The sequence below is a fragment of the Amblyraja radiata genome, chromosome 17 (genome assembly GCF_010909765.2).
Source record: "Amblyraja radiata isolate CabotCenter1 chromosome 17, sAmbRad1.1.pri, whole genome shotgun sequence".
NCBI classification, from domain to species: Eukaryota; Metazoa; Chordata; class Chondrichthyes; order Rajiformes; family Rajidae; genus Amblyraja; species Amblyraja radiata.
Genome location: NC_045972.1, coordinates 35076333 through 35096233, shown reverse-complemented (window position 1 = coordinate 35096233; position 19901 = coordinate 35076333). Strand labels below are relative to the sequence as shown.

The 19901-nt window shown below is 44.4% G+C and overlaps 1 protein-coding gene across 1 annotated transcript in view; it reads right to left on the bottom strand.

Moving 5' to 3' along the window:
• smpd3 (sphingomyelin phosphodiesterase 3) overlaps positions 1–10557 on the bottom strand; it is a 175428-nt gene extending 164871 nt beyond the window's left edge. Inside the window, exon 1 of the mRNA XM_033036131.1 lies at positions 9923–10557. The gene's annotated coding sequence lies outside the window, so the exon portion shown is untranslated. The remainder of the gene's footprint in view (positions 1–9922) is intronic.
• Positions 10558–19901: the final 9344 nt, after the last annotated feature.

The window sequence follows — 19901 nt, the reverse complement described above, 5'->3', positions numbered from 1 at the left end:
CAATGCCGGTCATGCACTTTGGGCCAAACAATGTCACATAATATATTTTTAAATGGAGGAAAGTAGGGAAAATGAGAATCCATTGCGATTTAGAAATCCAGGTACGGAGGTTTAATCATAAAGGTTTATGGAATTTTAATCATAATGACTCCTGGGTTTAGATATGAGGAATGATGTTTCCTTACAGCTTTATCTTTTAAGTATTATTTTGTATGGGCCTGCACTTAGAAAGATATTGGCCTCAGAAGGAATGCAGCACAGACTCACCAGATTATTACAAACTACCCATGGGTTAAACTATGAAGAGAGATTACATAAACCTCATTTTGACTGCCTGGAATATTGAGGTCATGGTATGATTTAATTAAGCTTTACAAGATTGTGAAAGGAATGTAAAGGAGACATAGAATATTTTCTCGTGCTGGGATCCTAACACAAGAAGATATAACTTTAAAATTTGAACAAGGTCAGTTAGGAGAGGATTTGGGAAATATTTCTTCATTTAGAGAACGATAGAAGTGTGAAAGTGTATGGGTGGATAGAGGTAGAATACAAATCAATCATGGTAAAAAAGAATGATAGAACAGGTGTGAGCTGCCGAATGGTGCGGACATGTTGCTATGTTTCTCCAAGCACTGAACTAAAGTTAGCATGGTTTTATTTATTCTAGAGGTACCAAGAGCCTTTAGTGATTAAGGTTTAAAAAATCTGCAAATATCAAGGCTACGTTCCTTTAAAACCCACTTTAAATTTGTAACAATAATCTCCTATATATTCTTAATCATCTCTTCTGATGGTTCAATGATCTCCCAACTCAAACCTCTCTATTACAATCTCTTCACATCTGCAACATCTTTGTAACTAACAACCAGATGTGGACAAATGAAATAAAGTGCTGTAAACTGACGTAATCTGGTGAAGGTATTTATCACAACGCAGAGTGGCCACAATTGGGTTTCTCACTCTCACAACTGATCTTAATTGAAATACTTATAGCAGACCACAGTTCACCTTTCTTAAAAAAAAGTCATAGTCCAGTTGGCAGCTGGAATAGAGTTGAGGAAGTTGGAAAATGGCCAACTCATGGGACCTTGCGGATGCGATCACAGTTTGTAACTATTTTACTGCTCTCCCATGTTCCTGAACATTTGGTCCATATTTTTCCATCTGCCTTGGTTCTTGTGGTTCACCGCTGGAGCACTAGTGATTTCTAATTGTGCTTTGCCTACTGTGCTGACAAGTTCCAAGCCCACCATTTTAGCTTTTAACTAAAAACAGTTAACATTTTAACTGTAATGTACATGTGTTTATTAAAAGAATACTGTTTCTGCAGAAGTGGCATTAGGGTTCTCCACTCTCAGTTCCATTCTGACATTTAGAAGAAAGATTTATTAACCCAAATTTGTATTGGGTTGAAAGTAAGTTCAGGATATTGAAAAATTCTAACCTCTTAACATGGTGGATAATAACAAAGACACAAATACAGGGAGGATTGGTTGATTGATTGAACAAATTACCTTTATCGGTCAAAGTATTGAGTATAGAAGTTGGGAGGTCATGTTGCAGTTATACAAGATGTTTGTGAGGCCACATTTAGAGTATTGTGTTCAGTTCGGGGCGCCATGTTATAGGAAAGATGTTGTCAAGCTGAAAAGGGTGCAGAGAAGATTTACGAGGATGTTGCCAGGATTCGAGGACCTGGGCTATAGGGAGAGGCTGAGCAGACTAGGACTCTATGTCTTAGAGCCCAGGTGGATGAGGATGATCTTGTCGAGATGCACAAAATCATGAAAGGAATAGATTGGGCAAACACACAGAGTATCTTGCCCACAGTTGAGGAATCGAGAACAGTAGGTTTAAGGTGAGGGGGGGAAATATTTAATAGAAACCTGAGGGGTAACTCTTTTTACACAAAGGGTTGTGGGTGAATGGAACAAGGTAGTTGAGACAGATATTAATGCAATGTTTAAGAAACATTTAGACAGATACATGGATAGAGATGGTTTAGAATGATATAAGCCAAACACAGGCAGGTGGGACTGGTGTGGATGGGACATGTTGGTCGCTGTGGGCAAGTTGGGCCAAAGGGCCTATTTTCACACTGTACAACTCTATACAAAATTTTAGGAGGCCCTTTGGCCCACGAACTCCATGTCGACTATCAATCATCCATTCACACTGGTTCTATGTTATCCCACTTTCACATCTACTCCCTGCACACTGGGAGTAATTCACAGTGACCAATGAACCTACATACCCGCATGGCTTTTGGATATGGGAGTAAACTGGAGCACACGAAGGAACCCCAAATATGTAAAATCAAATATGTCATATATTAAATTGAACACCACTAAGTCCAGTGTATGATTCCGATTGAAGTTAATAAACTATATATGGACCGTAAATACCACCAGATGCAAATTGGGCCTTGGAATAAGGAAGAATCACAATGTAACACTTCCATTCACAAGAGAGAGAAAGTTAAATTGGACAAATAACACAATCAGTTAAATGTCAACCGTGAAAAAATTACTGGGCACTTAGAAAATTATTGGGCATTAAGCTGGGCTTAACCAACATGAACTCACAAATTGTGCCTTTATTTAAGGGGATACGGTTGATATAGTTAACATACATTTTCATAAGATATTTGTTTAAAAAAAAATTACAATAGGGAGTCAAATAACATGAGGGAATTAGAGATGTGAAGTAAAAGGTTAACATTAATATGTTAATATAGTTAGAGATGCTCCACGCTAGGAATCAGTCCCAGTCAACTTTAGCTGCAAATCTCCAAACATTTCGGCACGGACATCAAGAACTGAAGATTAAAATTTGCTGATGACAAAAAAACATTGACTAGAAGTGTTGTAAGAGGAGAAAAATATGCTGGCAGCATGATGAGCCAAAAGGAAGTTGCATTTGAAAGTGAAGAAATGTGAAATATATACATTGGCAGGAAAAAAACAAAGAACAGAAATAACAACTGTTTAAGATATGTGGATCAACACAAATATTTGCAAAAACACATATTTAAGTACACATTTTCCTGTAGGCACAATAAAAGAAAAGAAACATATGATAATGAAATAATGATAAAATTATACGAGGCAATAGGTGCATTTAATATAGTGTATTGTGTTCAGTTTTGGGCACCCATTGTAGACAATTTGTGGGGAACATCCAATGTAAATTCTGGCATTATATTATAAATGGAGAAATTATCATGATAGTATATTTCTCCTGAAGCAGATTGATGGAAGAAGTTGATGAAAATGTTAGAGTGTTATTAGAACATAGAATGGTTTGCCATGAAAGTGGTTATGCTCCACTGTGGTTCAAAATAGTCAACAGCGATAAACAGTTCCTCCTGTAAAATAACTAACCATGTTCAGCAATTATCCTAACACAACTCCCATGCAACAAACTACACATTATGAAAGCATTGTGAAATATTAAATTGTACAGTACATGATTGCACCTCAGGTTCAAAATATTTTGTCCAATCAAAATATATACATAAAGGAATATATTAACTAAGAAACACCTCATAAAGGGAAAATGGATTAACAATTAGAGAGGCGTGAAATATAGAGTTAAAGAATAAGATGAGACATTAAACAAATATGTTGTTTCAGTTACTGGAAATAGAGGGAGTCAAAGGTCTAATGAGAGTGACAACTTAAAATAATTAATATTAACAAAGGCATTGGAGAAATTAAAGTGATTAAAAGCTAACAAATCCCCCGGACCTGATGTCATATAACCCAGGGTTGTAAAAGAGGTGGCTACAGAGATAATGGATATACCATTATTCAAAATTCCCTGGAGTCTGCAACAGTCCCAGCAGATTAAAGGATTACAAACATAGTATCACTATTCGAATGAAAATAGGAACCTGAACGACCATTTAGCTAGCCTCCCATTGCCTCCAAAGAATCCATCAAGAAAATGGTAACAGAGTATTTAAAGAAAACATTACATGTAACATCTTTGTGATTTTACTAAGATAAACTGTGTTTTATAACTGTGAGAGTATTCTTTGACAATACAACAAAGAAGATAGATCCTTTGTTGTCTTTTCCAAAGGTTTTCAGTAAAGTACTACATGAAGGTTTGTTATAGAAAATTGGGACTCAAGGTGTTGGGGTCAGGGAGGACTGGTTCAAGGACAGGAAACAGATTAGAAACAAATATTTTTCATGAGGTTAGCAGGGAACTGGCACAAGCGGTGTTACTAACATTACCACTGAGTGTCAGCTACTTACAGTTTATAGTAACGACAAATGAAGTTGTGAGGGTGACATATTCATGCCTCCTCGTGATACAAAATTGGGTTGTATAACTAGCTGGGAGGAGATTGAAAGAATACACAAGGGGACGTATGCAGGTGAAGTAATTGGGCAGGAAGATAGCAGATTGAATATGCTGAAAGGACACCATTTTTAAGTAGCAAGAAAGGATTGTGTTGGTACTCAGAAGGATTCAATTATCCATGTATTCAAATCACCAAAAGATTGCAATATAGTACAGCAATTAGGAAGAAAAATGGCAACTTCATCTTATATTTCAGGTGAGGTTTGAGTCCACGAGCAATGGAGTTTTGTTTTAATTATCAAACCTTCAATGAGTACACGCCTGAATATTTGCTCTCTTCAAATAAATAAGTGTATACAGGAGAATGGGGTTAGGAGGGAAGGATAAATCAGCCATGAGTAGACGATGAGCTAAATGGCCTAATTCTACTCCTATCCCTTATGTTCTTTTGTCTAACCTGTTTTTTTTCCATCTCTGGTCTTTGTCCAACCATCTGCGTATCAAATACCTCCTCGCCTGTATACACCTATTATGCCATTATCTATAGATGAGCACCTATTATCGATCATACTTTCTTCTGCCCCTTCTCTCTTCCACCCTTCTTTCCTTACCCCTACAAATGGTCTGAAGAAAGGTCTTGATACAAAACCTCACCAAAAGAGATTGTTGCCTGACCCACTGAGTTATTCCCACACTTTGTGTCTTTTATTCTATGGGATGTCAATTACGGCACCTCATTTTAAGACTGAATAATTCCAGAATCCACCTTCCTTATAATTATCACTCTTCGGTTATTTTGTACCAGCAATCATCCAGATTTCCTTTCTCTCTGTGACTTTCAGGACTTTGCTACCTATCTGATAATATCAGTAGTGGACTAACCAGAGCACTGTACACTTTAAAAATGACTCTTTCCATTATATATTCAATTACAAACGCTCCATGACTTATGTAAGACAATAGACAATAGACAATAGATGCAGGAGTAGGCCATTCGGCCCTTCGAGCCAGCACCGCCATTCAATATGATCATGGCAGATCATCCCCAATCAGTACCCCGTTCCTGCCTTCTATCCATATCCCCTGACTACGCTATATTTAAGAACCCGATCTAGCTCTCTCTTGAAAGTATCCAGAGAACCGGCCTCCACCGCCCTCTGAGGCAGAGAATTCCGCAGACTCACCACTCTGTGAGAAAAAGTGTATCCTCGTCTCCGTTCCAAATGGCTTCCCCCTTATTCTTAAACTGTGGCCCCTGGTTCTGGACTCCGCCAACATCGGGAACATGTTTCCTGCCCCGAGTGTGTCCAAACCCTTAACAATCTTCTATGTTTCAATAAGATTCCCTCTCATCCTTCTAAACTACAGCGTGTACAAGCCCAGCCGCTCAATTCTCTCAGCATATGACAGTCCCGCCATCCCGGGAATTAACCTTGTAAACCTACGCTGCACTCCCTCAATAGCAAGAATGTCTTTCCTCAAATTAGGGGACCAAAACTGCACACAATACACCAGGTGTGTATTATAGGGCCCTGTACAACTGCAGAAGGACCTCTTTGCTCCTATACTCGACTCATCTTGTTATAAAGGCCAACATGCCATTCGCTTTCTTCACTGCCTGCTGTACCTGCATGCTTACTTTCATAGACTGATAAACAAGGACCCCCAGATCCCGTTGTACTTCCCTTTTTCCCAGCTTGACGCCATTTAGATAGTAATCTGCCTTCCTGTTTTTTGATACCAAAGTGGATAACCTCACATTTATCCACATTAAACTTCATCTGCCATGCATATGCCCACTCCCCCAACCTGTCCAAGTCACCCTGCATTCTCAAAGCATCCTCCTCACAGTTCACACTGCCACCCAGCTTTGTGTCATCTGCAAATTTGCTGTTATTTTGAATCCCTTCATCCTAATCATTGATGTATATTGTAAATAACTGCGGTCCCAGCACCGAGCCTTGCGGTACCTTGCTAGTCACTGCCTGCCATTCTGAAAGGGACCCATTAATCCCTACTCTTTGTTTCCTGTCTGCCAACCAGATTTTTTATCCATGTCAGCACTCTACCCCCAAGACCATGTGCCCTAATTTTGCCCACTAATCTTCTATGTGGGACCTTATCAAATGCTTTCTGAAAGTCCGGGTACACTACACCCACTGGCTCTCCCTTGCCCATTTTCCTAGTTACATCCTCAAAAAATTCCAGAAGATTAGTCAAGCATGATTTCCCCTTCGTAAATCCATGCTGACTCGGACCGATCCTGTTACTGCTATCCAAATGTGCCGCTATTTCATCTTTTATAATTGACTCCAGCATCTTCCCCACCACCGATGTCAGGCTAACTGGTCTATAATTCCCCCACTCCCACCTTTCTTAAAAAGTGGGATAACATTAGCTACCCTTCAATCCACAGGAACTGATCCTGAGTCTATAGAACATTGGAAAATTATCACCAATGCATCCACAAATTCTACAGCCACTTCCTTAAGTACCCTGGGATGCAGACCATCAGGCCCTGGGGATTTATCAGCCTTCAGTCCCATTAGTCTACCCAACACCATTTCCTGCCTAATGTGGATTTCCTTCAGTTCCTCCGTCACCCCAGATCCTCTGGCCACTACTATATCAGGAAGATTGTTTGTGTCCTCCTTAGTGAAGACGGATCCAAAGTACCTGTTCATTTCCTTGTTCCCCATAATAAATTCGCCTTTTTCGGTCTTCAAGGGCCCAACTTTGGTCTTAACTATTTTATTCTTCTTCCCATACCTAAAGAAGCTTTTACTATATTTATATTCTTGGCTAGCTTACCTTCGTACCTCATCTTTTCTCCCCATATTGTCTTTTTAGGATTACATCCCAAGGACCCTTCCTCAAGTCAGATGTTACGCAAGTCAGAAATGGAAGTGCTACTGCACAAGGTTAAATTTATGATTCAAGACAGTGACCACATGTGTGCTCCGACATAGAGACCATGTGGGAGTTCCAATATAGAGACCATATGGGAGCATCCATGAGAACAGCTGCATGCGCAATAGTGAACTGTTACCAAGACTATCGAGATGCGCAACTCAGAAATAAAGCAGTGGGTTTAAAGAATTGCTTATGTAAGTGTGAGTGTACGCAAGTGGGAGTTTCCTTAATTCGCCTATTACGTAAGTTGGGGAGTGCCTTAACTTACTTTGATTGGTTTTGTTGATAGCTGCTGTAGAAGTTGTTGGACAGGTTAGGAATCAAACTTTCTACAACTTCCAGAACTCTTTGTTCGCTAAGATCTTTCAGTTCACACTCCCCATTATTTTCTTCTTTCTTTATAAGTGCTTTAATATCCGCATCCATACTAAACCGAATTTCCCATAGTTTCTCTCCCCTTTATATTTTGCAATTCTGAAGTGATCTCTTCTGATTCAACAGTTCTCCCACTTTGTCAGAAATCTGACCAAATTTAAACATTTCAGAGTCCAAGCAATGAACATCACATTCTAATAGGATCTCAACATCAGTCCGTGGGGCAATTCCTCTTCTCTTCACCCTGATGTGTCGACTGTAACTTCAATTTGTTTCTCTGCGCCGACTAATTTATTATCCACGTCGATGTTTTGCAGCCAACCTCCATCAAGTTGAGTTCAATTAATAGATTTGTTCCCCTCAGTAATATCTTTGTCAAACGGATTTTGGATTTTGGATATTCCTCAACCCCACATTGAACTTTGTCATATTACAATACTGAATAATAATACCTCAACTACCCAACACCGGTCTGAGCAGGATTTAACTTTCATTGTTTGAGACAAGTTCTTCGGACAATGAATGCATTTGTCTGAGTACAGTGAGCGCGACATATTCAGACAATCGATGAAACATTCTGAAATTCCTTGACAGATTACTTGGAGACCCAGGGGTACTATTATAAAAACATGACACGGGCGGAAAGAAAAACACTGGCAAGATGTGCAGACTTCGAAGGATCCTTTCTTCACCCTCTTAACCGGACCAGAAATGCGTCTGCTCCTGCCTCCTAGCGGTATGAAAGCGGCAACGGAATGTGACTTGAAAACGCAAATCAGTGCTTAGCAAAGGGACAAAGGACGAGAAAGCAAAGAGGAAACTAGGAACAGCTTTCTACAAGTGTCCGCAAGGGCCAAGAATATTTTTCTTTGAAAGCAGATCACTGACGTTCATTTTCTTCACACCAAACACATGGTCACGGCCCAAATCGAAACCAATGGCAATTTGAGAGGGCAAGTGCGAGTCCTTTGAGGCTGATTAACCGTCGCCACTGGCATTGAACCGGTTAAAGTCCGGGGAGAAGGGGTTCAATAAACAACTTCATTTCAAAATAACAATGAGTGCGGCCGCGAAGAGATTCTCGAACGGGAGTCATGAAATGACTTCTAGATTTGAATGGCCAATAAAACTATGCTATTGTCAGAAGTTGAATAAGGCTGCTACAACATCTCAGGGGGTTCCAGATTTTTCAAGGTGTGTAAAGAAGAAATGAAACGGATAAGAGCGAAGAAATAAAGATACTTGCCTGAGATTATTTTTAGCGATACTAAGAGATGAGTGAATATGGAAAAGCAAAAGTTTGATGGCAGCGCATGTGAGCACAGAACAAAGAGAGAGGGAAGATGGTGTGAGTTGTGTGCGAGAGGGAGTGGCTCAGAAGAAGATGGAAAGTGAGCGCTGGGGTGAAATAAAGGGAGAGACAGAGAAGATAGAAAACGAATAACATGCAAAATAAATCTTAAAAATCTGTTCTACGACTTTTGAGTTTGCCACCTCGTACCGAGACAGTCGCACACTAGGAAACTAAAAACGCCTTGGCAACGCCCTGAATGCAAAGCAAGAGTGCAAAGGTTGCGAGTGTAGAGAGGGAATACAAATTCCACTGTTCCCATAATAAACACAATCTTGCAGGAAAACAGGTTGATAACATAAGAGGATCTGAAAAATGAGATTGATAAACAGCCATTTCAATGTTGCAGAAAATATACAAAGGCAGTTTGAACGGGACCTCGAGGAAACAGCAGACCCACCCCAATGGCCACGAACCTCAATCATTTTGGTGGACATTGTGTACAAAATATTATATAACGCATGTAAGCCTTCGCTCAAAGAAATGTAGAATAGCCCCGAGCTCGTGTCGTAACCTAAACATTTCATTTGCCGGGTCCTAACACAATAAACAGGAAAATCCAATGTACGTCGATTATTTCTTTATTCTCATACGCGCATACATCAGGAAAATATACGACCGACATAAACCTGCCAGATTTCTAGAAAACACTTATAAATCAAAAGCAGGCATTACTTTTTCAAAATGCACCGGTCACACGATTTATTAAAAAAAAATGTGATTTAATTACACCATATTCTTAATATCGTAATTTTCAACCTGCACGTGTGATTTTTTTTTCTAAAAGCTCTCTATTTAACGCAGAAAGAGGTGCTATAAGTGCAAGTTATCTTCATTTTACAGATAATATAAGTCTAGGCGATATAATTCTGAGAACACAAGTATATTTATCGAAAGCGATTACTGCTAAAGACAATCCGTAAGTTAGAAAATAGATTTCTGTCGGTTTAAAGAAAGACACAATACCTTGTGAAGGACCCAAGTCTCCGGTCTGCTGCCGTGTTATAAACCGTCTGAATGTAGAAGGAACCCAGTTCCTAGTATAATTATACGTCTGGCAGGATACAGGCGGATTACGGTTGTACTTCGAAATCAATTCTGCTACAGATCCATTTGATCCAACCAGAGTCTACCCCAGTCGTACTTTTTTGTGTCTGAAGCAGCCAATTCTAAATATTTCCTCCACAACCCCCCCCCCCCCCCCCGGTATAATTGGCGGGATTGAAACTGCTGGGTCCCAGCTAGTAATTTCTGAGGTCCAACCAGTGCTGGTGTATCATCTGTGGTAAATTCATGCTGTTTCAGATTGCATTTCTCATGGTTAAATGCATCTAACGATTGGTATATAGTGGTTGACCCCGTCTCTAGTTTAATTGTTGTGCAGCCAACCCCTGATATATTTCCTATGATTGCATACAGCAAGTCTATGGTTTAGTTTCCTTAACGGAATACAGCGAGCCTCTGATGTGGCTGAAGGCAACCTCTTGGAGTGGACCCCCGTAGTTGTGGTGCCACTGCGACTCCGGGTCTGTGCATTGATTGCTTGCCCGCTTTCTCTCTCTCTGCCCACTTGCAGCACCACCCGGCTGCCGGACAGCGCCGCGTCATGACGTCGGCACACTCACGCCACGCGGGGTCCCACGGCCCCGATACGCTTGCGTCGAAATAGCAGGCGTGAGCAAAGATTATAGAGGAGCTCCTCAATAATCTTTGGGCGTGAGCTTCACATGCTGCCGCATTCATTTCGAACCGCGTGGAGACGGTGTCCCTTCTGCGCGGTTAAGGTTTATGAATCTTCCATGAAGTCAGGTTTGTTTCCGTGGGATTACGACGGCCATGTTGGCGCCTCGATGGTCAGCCGGCGAGGCGCATGCGCGGTGTGACCGCCTGCCGGCGGGTGAGGCTCGCACGAGCCGACAGTTGGGACGTGGCCGCTGCCGTTGTCAGGGAGACGGGTAAAGGCCTTGAATTAACATCTTCTCCTCTGCTTTTACCGCGAACAAAGTCACGACGACGAGCGAATTTGGGAAATCAGAATTACGCACACGGAGGGCGTTGTGTGTATGGAACGAGCTGCAAGAGGAGGTAGTTGAGGCAGGGACTATCGCGACGTTCAAGAAACATTTAGACAGATACATGGATGGGACAGGTTTGGAGGGATATGAGCCAAAAGTAGGGAAGGTGGGACTAGTGTAGCTGGGACATGTTGGCTGGTGTGGGCAAGTTGGGCCGAAGAGCCTGTTTCCACCTGTATGACTCTACTCCACTACAAGGCTGCAAGGCGGTTTTGTTTTGAGCGTCCATGCTACCACCACAAATGCTGGAAACTAGAGCAAACAATAAACCGCTAGAAGAATTCAGCGGACCAACAACATCTATGAAGCCAAAGGGATAGTTGCTGTTCTGGGTCAAGATCCTGCAACAGGATCGAGAGTGTCCAGGGAAACTATATAGAAGTGAGGGGAAGAGGTGAGATGTGATGGTGGAAGCAGATGAGGGAATGATCGGTTTACCACCCATCAAGCTAACTGGTAAAGCATTGAACGCTTTCATACTCCCTTCCAGGAGGTGCTGCCGTCTGTCTGTCTGTCTGTCTATCTATCTATCTATCTATCTATCTATCTATCTATCTATCTATCTATCTAAAATTCTGATCGTGTGCTCTTCCAGTTTACGCGTTTTTTCTATTTGCGCAAAAACGGTACGCGATAGTGCTGAGATTTTTCGCCAGCTCACTCATCGTTCTCCTGTGCTGCGAGTGCAACAAGTCTCATTTCGATCTCTGGTATTTTAGTGAGTCGAGACGGCAGTCGTTTTCACAAACGAGCTTTATTATCAAAGTAGTGAAAATAACAAGGATCAAACGACAGCTAATATAAAACGATGTTACCACAACGGTGGTCAAAGTAATGAATGGGGATAGCCGAGAAAACGTGCGAAAACAAAACCCCTCCCACAGTCACATGACCAAGGTAACCACCCGCAGGGTTGAACTACCTATTCACACCAGCATGTGCCGCTACAGGACCCCCCCAGAACCCGAGGTACGGAAGCGAGCGGGGACCCGTACGGAACGACCAGAACGTTTGGGCCACGAAGGCGGGGCGAGCGTAACAGAGGGGGCCGGCAAAACAGGGCCGGGAGGACGCGGGGACCATGAAAACGGGGTGTAAGGAGTCCAGGGAAATCTGCGAGCAGGGCGGCGTAAGGACCAGCGACTTCGGAGACGGTGTTGAGTTGTTGGTTGGGTGAGGGCGGGGCGTGGATGAACCGATGGCCAATCGCGGAGTCTTGCACCCTCCCCGTAAATCCGCCACGAGGGAGAAGGCGGGGAGAAAGTCCACTAGGAAGTATGTGGAGAAATCCACTAGGAAGTGCACCGGAATCCACTAGGAAGTGGTGGCCGGATTGACGGTCGCGGATCGTGATCCCCTTACAGATGATCGGCCGAGGCATTTCCCTGAAACGTACAGGGTGGGGGGGCAGCGTCGAGCCTCCGTGCCGTAGCGGAGGTGATAGTAATACCAACGGTGCCTACCGCGAGTCCCAGGTCGTGGGTGGGGCTTCGCTGTTTTCCCGCTGAGGCGAAGAGAGCGCTGGTGCGGACACGCGGTTAATGGTGCCGCCATCGGCCCGTTCGGCGAGCTGCAGCGGGTCGGCGAAATCTGCGAGCATGAGACGGACATCATATGGCATCTGCTCGAGGAATGCCTGCTCGAATAGCAGGCACAGGCATCTTGGCCATGAGGACCGACGGCTTGCGGTCTCCCAAACCATCCATATGTAGAATGCGTGCGGCGCGGTCCCGGCAGCTGAATCCGAAAGTATGTAGGAGGAGGGCTTTGAGGCCGTCGTGGAACTGCGCTTCCACATGTGCAAACCACACCTGTGGCTGCTCAGGCCAAAACACCGATAGCTTGAGGCTGAAGGCACTCTGATGGGTGTCGAAACGGCGACGGGAGCAAAATCGTCCTGCATCTCGGTGTCCAATTTCCAATTGGGCGTGTCGGGGTCACCAATTTTGCGAGTGGAGATGGCAGTCGTTTTCACAAACGAGCTTTATTTTCAAAGTAGTGAAAACTACAAGGATCAAACGACAGCTAATACAAAACGATGTTACCACAATGGTGGTCGAAGTAATGAATGGGGCTAGCCCAGAAAACGCGCAAAAACAAAACTCCTCCCACAGTCACATGACCAAGGTAACCGACCGCAGGGTTCGGCTACCTACCGGCACCAGCAGGTGCCGCTACACTATATTGTAAAAGTTAGCGAGGTTTATAAATCTTAAAAACCGCGCGTGCGCAGATTGGTCTCCTCTCCTGTCAGTCACCGGGACGGCGACGCCCCTTCCAGCGCACTGATTGGCCGGCTCCTCCATCACAATAAAGCTGAAGCTGAGGAGCGAGCAGAATGTGGAGCCTGGCCGACAGCGAGGCCCACTACTCAGGGCACTCACTTAACTTTTTTTCCCTGTCGCCAGCCGAGCAACCTAGGCAGCTTTTTAGGTTGCCAAATGACAGTTTAGGTGGTCATTCAAGACTGCTTGCATGATGCGTGCAATAATGTGCACGGACGAAGTGCGTAGTTGCCAGTCGGAATTATGCTCAATGAAGCATTCACATATTATTTCTGCTTGAAATAAAGTCACAAACTAAACATATTCACCAATCAAGATGATATATACCACAATGACATGCAGCAAAATTATAATACAGTATCTCAACTCTTTTTACACATTGTGTAAACAATGTAAACGCCCACACCGCCCTCCCCCGCCCACATCCCCCTCCCCCTCCCACGCCCACACAACCCTCCCCACCCACAGCCCCGCCCCCCCCCCCCACCCCCGAATTCCCCGCCCACACCCCCCTCCCCCGCCCTGGGGTGTTCATCTTTTCCAACCCCCCCCATTCACCATTGCCAAGGATCATTACCCTCCCACCTGGTGCCAATCTCCTCCCACTCATCCAACTGGTGTCATCTGCCCATGATTTTCCAAAGTCACCCCCATCCTGCACCGTCTCCCCGGTTATTTCCAAGCCAGACCTTCTGCCACCGGCCAACACAACTTCCAGGCCACCAGCTGCCGCCGCCAGCACCGCCACAGATCTTTACCTGCACTCTGGCCACCTGTGTGCTGCAACCAATGACTCCACCAATCCATGCCATTCCGCAAGCCATCAGCTGTCGAGGGCTGTCAACATGCCTGGATTCCAAACCCACTTCCTGACCAGAGTCTGAAGAAATGTCTCGACCTATTCATGTTCTCCAGAGATGCTTCCTGACCCGCTGAGTTACTCCAACACTTTGTGTCCTTTTGTGTATTAATCAGCATCTGCAATTCTTTGTTTCTGTTACTTATACGGGGTCATGGAAAGAACGTTCATGTCGCGGCCCTGTTTCCACCAATCTTTCCACCACTATGCACAAGAAGTGCAAGACGCCATTGTATGCAGATGCCAAGAAGTGTGTTCAGCTCTGGCTGAACAATTTCTAATCTTGTGATGTGGACTCAATAAGAAGACTACTTATACAATGCTACTTTTTAAATAATTGCTTACTTGCCTATAGCAGACAATTGGCAATAACATACCCCATTTTCTCTCACCCCCCCCCCCCCCCTTCCCCATGGTCTGTTAAAGGTTTGGTCATTCTGACACAGAACGTATGACATTAAGCTAGAAAGGGTGTAGAGAAGATTTATGAGGATGTTGCAAGGACTCGACTGCCTGAGTTATAAGGAGAGGTAGGTTAGGGTAAGCTAGAACTTTATTCCTTGGAGTGCAGGAGGTTGAGGGGTAATCTTACAGAAGTGTATAAGATTATAAGGGGAAGAGAAGGGGGTGAATGCACAGAGTCTTTCTTTGCAGAGTAAGGGAATTGAGAACTAGAGGGTCTAGCTTTAAGATGAGAGGTAAAAGATTTAATTAGAACCTGAAGGGCTACTTTTTCACACAGAGTGGTCGTATATGGAACAAGCTGCCAGAGGAAGTAGTTCAGGCAGGTGCAATTAGAACGTAAAAAATACATTTGGACAGGTATGTGGATAGGAAAGGTTTAGAGGGATATGGGTCAAACGCAGGTAAATGAGACGAGCTTAGATGGGGAATCTTTGTTGGCATGGATGAGTTTGGCCGAAGAGCCTGTTTTCGTACTGAATGATTCTGACTCAGTGGCCTACCAACCTCTTCCTCACCCCTCCCTCTCATTCAATTTACAGACTCTGGGTTATGCAAGGGTTCCATACCCGAGAACTGTCAATAAACCAATTTCACTGCGTCAGATACGTCTTTTATCAATAACTAACCACATCATATCACTGTACCATGCACTTGCTATAATTATTTTATTTCATCAAATATTTGCCTTGGTACTACCCATAATTAAGTTAATGGATTATATACTGTATCCAATCACTAATAGACATGAAAAAAATTAATTACTGTCTTGAAAAATGGGAGAATTTATGTAGTCAGATTTCCAGAACCTTCTGTAACCTTGGCAGTTCTTGTACTGTTTCTGTAGAGTATAGTCTTCCCTTTACACTCTCCGTCCCTGATCAGTCCTAAAATGTTGACCATCTCTTTGCTTCCAAGAATCAGTTTGACTTATTGAGTTCTTTCAGCCGTTTATTTTTTTGCTCAAATAAGATTAATGCCAGTATAGTTACTGTAAATATTTGCTGTTCTTTTGCTTGTTTTATGTTTAACAGTTTATGGACTTGACCGCAGTAAATTGATTTTGTTTTGCCTACCAGAAATTGATAAAATAATCTGGTTTCCCAGTTTATATGACATTAAACACGGTACAATGAAAATAGTACTTTGTTCAATCATTTTGTTGCACTTGCTTTTATATTTGGTTGCTTATAACGGTGATATGATATCAGAGACATCAGAGACACACTACATCCAGCTCACTCCCTGCTCAAACACAAAAACTGCACATACAACCTCAGGCACAGACGAGCGGACAGCATCGCCACAAACAGAACACGCTTTTTTAAGAGCTTCTTCCCTGCCACAGTGAGACTCTTGGCCAAAACAAAATGAACTGATGTCCTGACTTACCTCATAGCATATCATATTATATCATATTATATTGTCTCCTGGGCCTGTGCAATTTACAATGCAATCGACACTTTTATATAGGGTTTGTGCAATTTACAATGTTCTCACTTTCCCCTTTATATAGGGTTTTAGGCACTTTCTTTTTTATTTTTAGAGAAGTATATGTTTTTATAGATTATGTGTCTTTCTGTGTGTCTTTTTAATTTGACTTGACTTGACTCTCTGAACAACCGCACAAGAGTTCCTATGTGTGTAAGCACAAATGGCAAATAAAGTTTTTGACCTTTGACCTTTGTAAATAAGAAATATGGAAGCATATTTATTGTGCCATGTGGATACAATGGGCTAGAGGGGTTATTTAAGAATTGCTGTAAAGATATTGGGTCAAGTAACACCAACTTGGAGGGATATGGACCATGTGCAGACTTATTACTGAGGTCTGAGTAATTAAAAGGGTATCAATTATATTGGTGCCAAGAAGAGCAAGGTGCCTCAAAGACTACCGATCGATGACTACCTTCCGTGGTGGTGAAGTTGGTTATGGTGCACATCAACTCCTGATATGCTATGAGGCACGAAATTTCGTTCAGACCGTAAGGTATTCAATTTCAATTTCAATTCAATTTCAATACCTCAGCTTGAACCTGGTCTACTATAATTTGCCAATTGCCACAATATATCAACAGAGGATGCATTCTCGCTGGCTTTCTACTCTGCAATGGAACACTTGGACAATATAAGCAGATGGCCAGGTGGTTGTTCAGAGACTACAGCTTTGCATTCAACACCATCAGGTCCTGCAAGCTTGTTACCAAGCTTAGAGCAATGGGTCTCTTGTGGCGGTCCCTGGTGGTTATGCCACTCCTTGGGTCATCCCCCTCAGCTCTTGAGGGACAGGGACGATGGTCTGCCCACGGGATTTCTCGGGTGCCTGCTCGTGGGCGTTCTGTGTGTTTGTCATGATTCATTAAACGACTTCTGAATCTGCCTGATGTCTGGCCTTTTCCTGACCTCATCCAGGCCACTACAACTGGTGACCCCGACGTTCATCACGCATCGTGATAGAAAACAACGGCGTTGCGCTGAAGCTCTCGACTCTGTGGACCGAAGAGCCTGATATCTGGTTCCAGCAGCCAGAGGCAGTTGGCATACGTGTCCGAGTACACCACCTCCATCCGTTTTGTCGAGGGCAAGTACAACAGAATGGCCGATGCCATATGGTGACCTGCGGTTCACGCCGTTCTCCAAGTCGCTGAGGGCATTGATTATTCCGCCCTGGCAGCCGCACAGCTGGTCAACGTGGAAATGGCTGCCTATCGCACGGCAGTATTGGGCTTGCAGTTGGGGGACGTTGTCTGTGGTCCTGGGAGTGCAACGCTGCTGTGCGATGTCTCCACTGGATTTCTGCGACCCATCGCCCCGTTGCCTGGCGGCACAGGGTGAGGTGCTCCATGGACTTGCTCATCCCTCCATCCGGGCGACAACGGCCCTTGTAGCCTCCCGCTTCATGTGGCACGGGCGGCACAAGGAGGTTGGACATTGGGTGCGCACCTGCATTCCGTGCCAGGCAGCCAAGGTGCAGCGACACGAGCGTGCGCCATTGCAGGAGTTCGCCATCCCTCGGCAGCGGTTCGACCACATTCACGTGGACATCGTAGGGTCGCTGCCGCCGTCCCAGGGCATGACCTATCTCTTCACCGTGGTGGGCCGCTTCACGCGGTGGCCTGAAGCCATACCGCTGGCTGATTCCTCAACGGCCACTTGTGCTCGGGCCTTGGTGGCGCACTGGATCGTCCAGTTTGGGGTGATGCTGGACATAACATCCGACTGGAGGCCTCAGTTCACGTCGGAACTGTTGTCGACCATGCCACGCCTCCTGGGGTTCACCTACACCACACGATGGCATATCATCCGCAGGCGAACTGACTGGTGGAGCAGTTTCACCACCAACTCAAGGATGCCCTGAAGGCACGGCTCAATGATCCGGACTGGGTGGACGCTCTGCCATGGGTTTTGCTGGGGATCCGCACTGTAACCAAGGAGGACTTGGCCTTCTCCTCCGCCGAAGTGGTGTATGGGTCCCCGTTGACGGTGCCCGAGGAGTTCATCCCACCGGCATGGGGCCAGGTGGAGCAGCCTTCGGACACTTCGGTAGATGGTGGGCAAGTTGGCGCCGGTGCCCACATCTCGTCATGTGTCCTTCCGTCCGCACGTTCCCTCTGCTCTGGAGGACTGCCAGTTCATCTTCCTGTGTAGGGATGCTCATCGGGACCCCTCCAGCGGCCGTACGAGAGTCCCTTCCGGGTGCTGGAACATGGCTTGTCCACTTTCGTCCTGGACATGGGCGGTCAGCATGAGACTGTTTCGGTTGCGCGGTTGAAGCCGGCGCATATTGACATTGATCGGCTGGTGGCGCGGCCCCATAAGCATGGGCGCCCTCTGTCTAGGGTACCTCCTCCAGAGGCTACTCGGCCCCCTGCACCTGTTGGTTGGTTGCCCGTTCCTGTGCCAGGTGTGGTGCGCACCCAGGCTGGTCGCCGCGTGCGTCTTCCTGTCCGTTTCGTGCTTCTGGTTCTTATGGGCGGGGGTCCTGTGGCGGTCCTCGGGGGTTAGGCCACTCCTTGGGACATCCCACTTAGCTCTTGAGGGATAGGGACGATTATCTGACCACGGGGTTTCCCAGGTGCCTGCTCGTGGGCATTCTGTGTGTTTGCCATGATTCATTAAACGACTTCTGAACCTGCCTGGCGTCTGGTCTTTTCCTGACGTCATCCAGGCCACTCCACTCTTGTACTTCCCTATGCAACTGGATCCTCAACTTCCTCATGAACAGAACTTGATTGTATTAATGTATTAATGTATAGTTTTATCTTTGACTGAAAGAGCTAATAGTCAAATCTAAAATTGAGTTCTTCTACAAAAGCATGGACTAGTAGAACAAAAGAATGGCTCAGTGCCAAGTCTGAATGACTTTGTAAATTATACTGAACACAAAAATGGAGGGCAGGTTGGCTTTTCAATAAAGACATTAAGATGGCAGCCTACAGTAATAACATGTGCTTCTTCAAGGCCATAAAGAAGCCAAGATTGAAAAAAATAGCTGACTCTCCAGAGACAGGTAATAACATGTTATTGGGCGAGCTTGGTTTGGATCCAGCTTTCCTATATTGTGAAAGGCTACAGAATCTTTCAGTCATGCCATATTCAGACTTGGTAGGAGTGTTTTACTGATAAGAAAAATGTATAATTGTGCTAACTCTCCATTGTTCTGTGAGTGGGAGCCCGAGAAGCACTGAGCAATGTTTGTGCTCAGTGTAGATCTTTTTCCCCTCCCGTCTGATGATTTAATTAAAGATTGCCATGGTCTACCTTCAACGTTTGTTGCTATCTGCTTTTTAAGAAACAAACTTTCACATTTGGCTGTAGTCAGCAGGGATCTAGCTGGAACCAGCAACAGATGACTGAGTAAGAGGGTGCAGTTGACTGGGATCTGAAGGGGAGAAAACTGAGCTCCAGTCGGACCATTTGAGTCTGGCCTCCCAAAGAAGCTCCCGGTAAAAAACTAAGGTCCCTCAGTCTGAGGTTGGCCTGGTTCCAGCCATTATCCTTAGTAGCAGACAGCAAAGGTAAGACCACTTGAGTAAAGGATTGGCTTGTGTATTGGAAATGATTAAAGGATTGGGCAAGGCAGACTAAACAGGTTTTGTCACAATTAAAGGATTGGGCACGGTAGGCAAGTTTTTGTCACTAATTGTGTATTGGAAAGACGAGGTGTCTTGAAAAGATGTGTATTGAAAAGACTTGTGAATTTGCTACCAGAGAGAGTAGCTAGAGGTGAAAAGAAGACAAAATGGTGTCAAATAGGAAAAGGA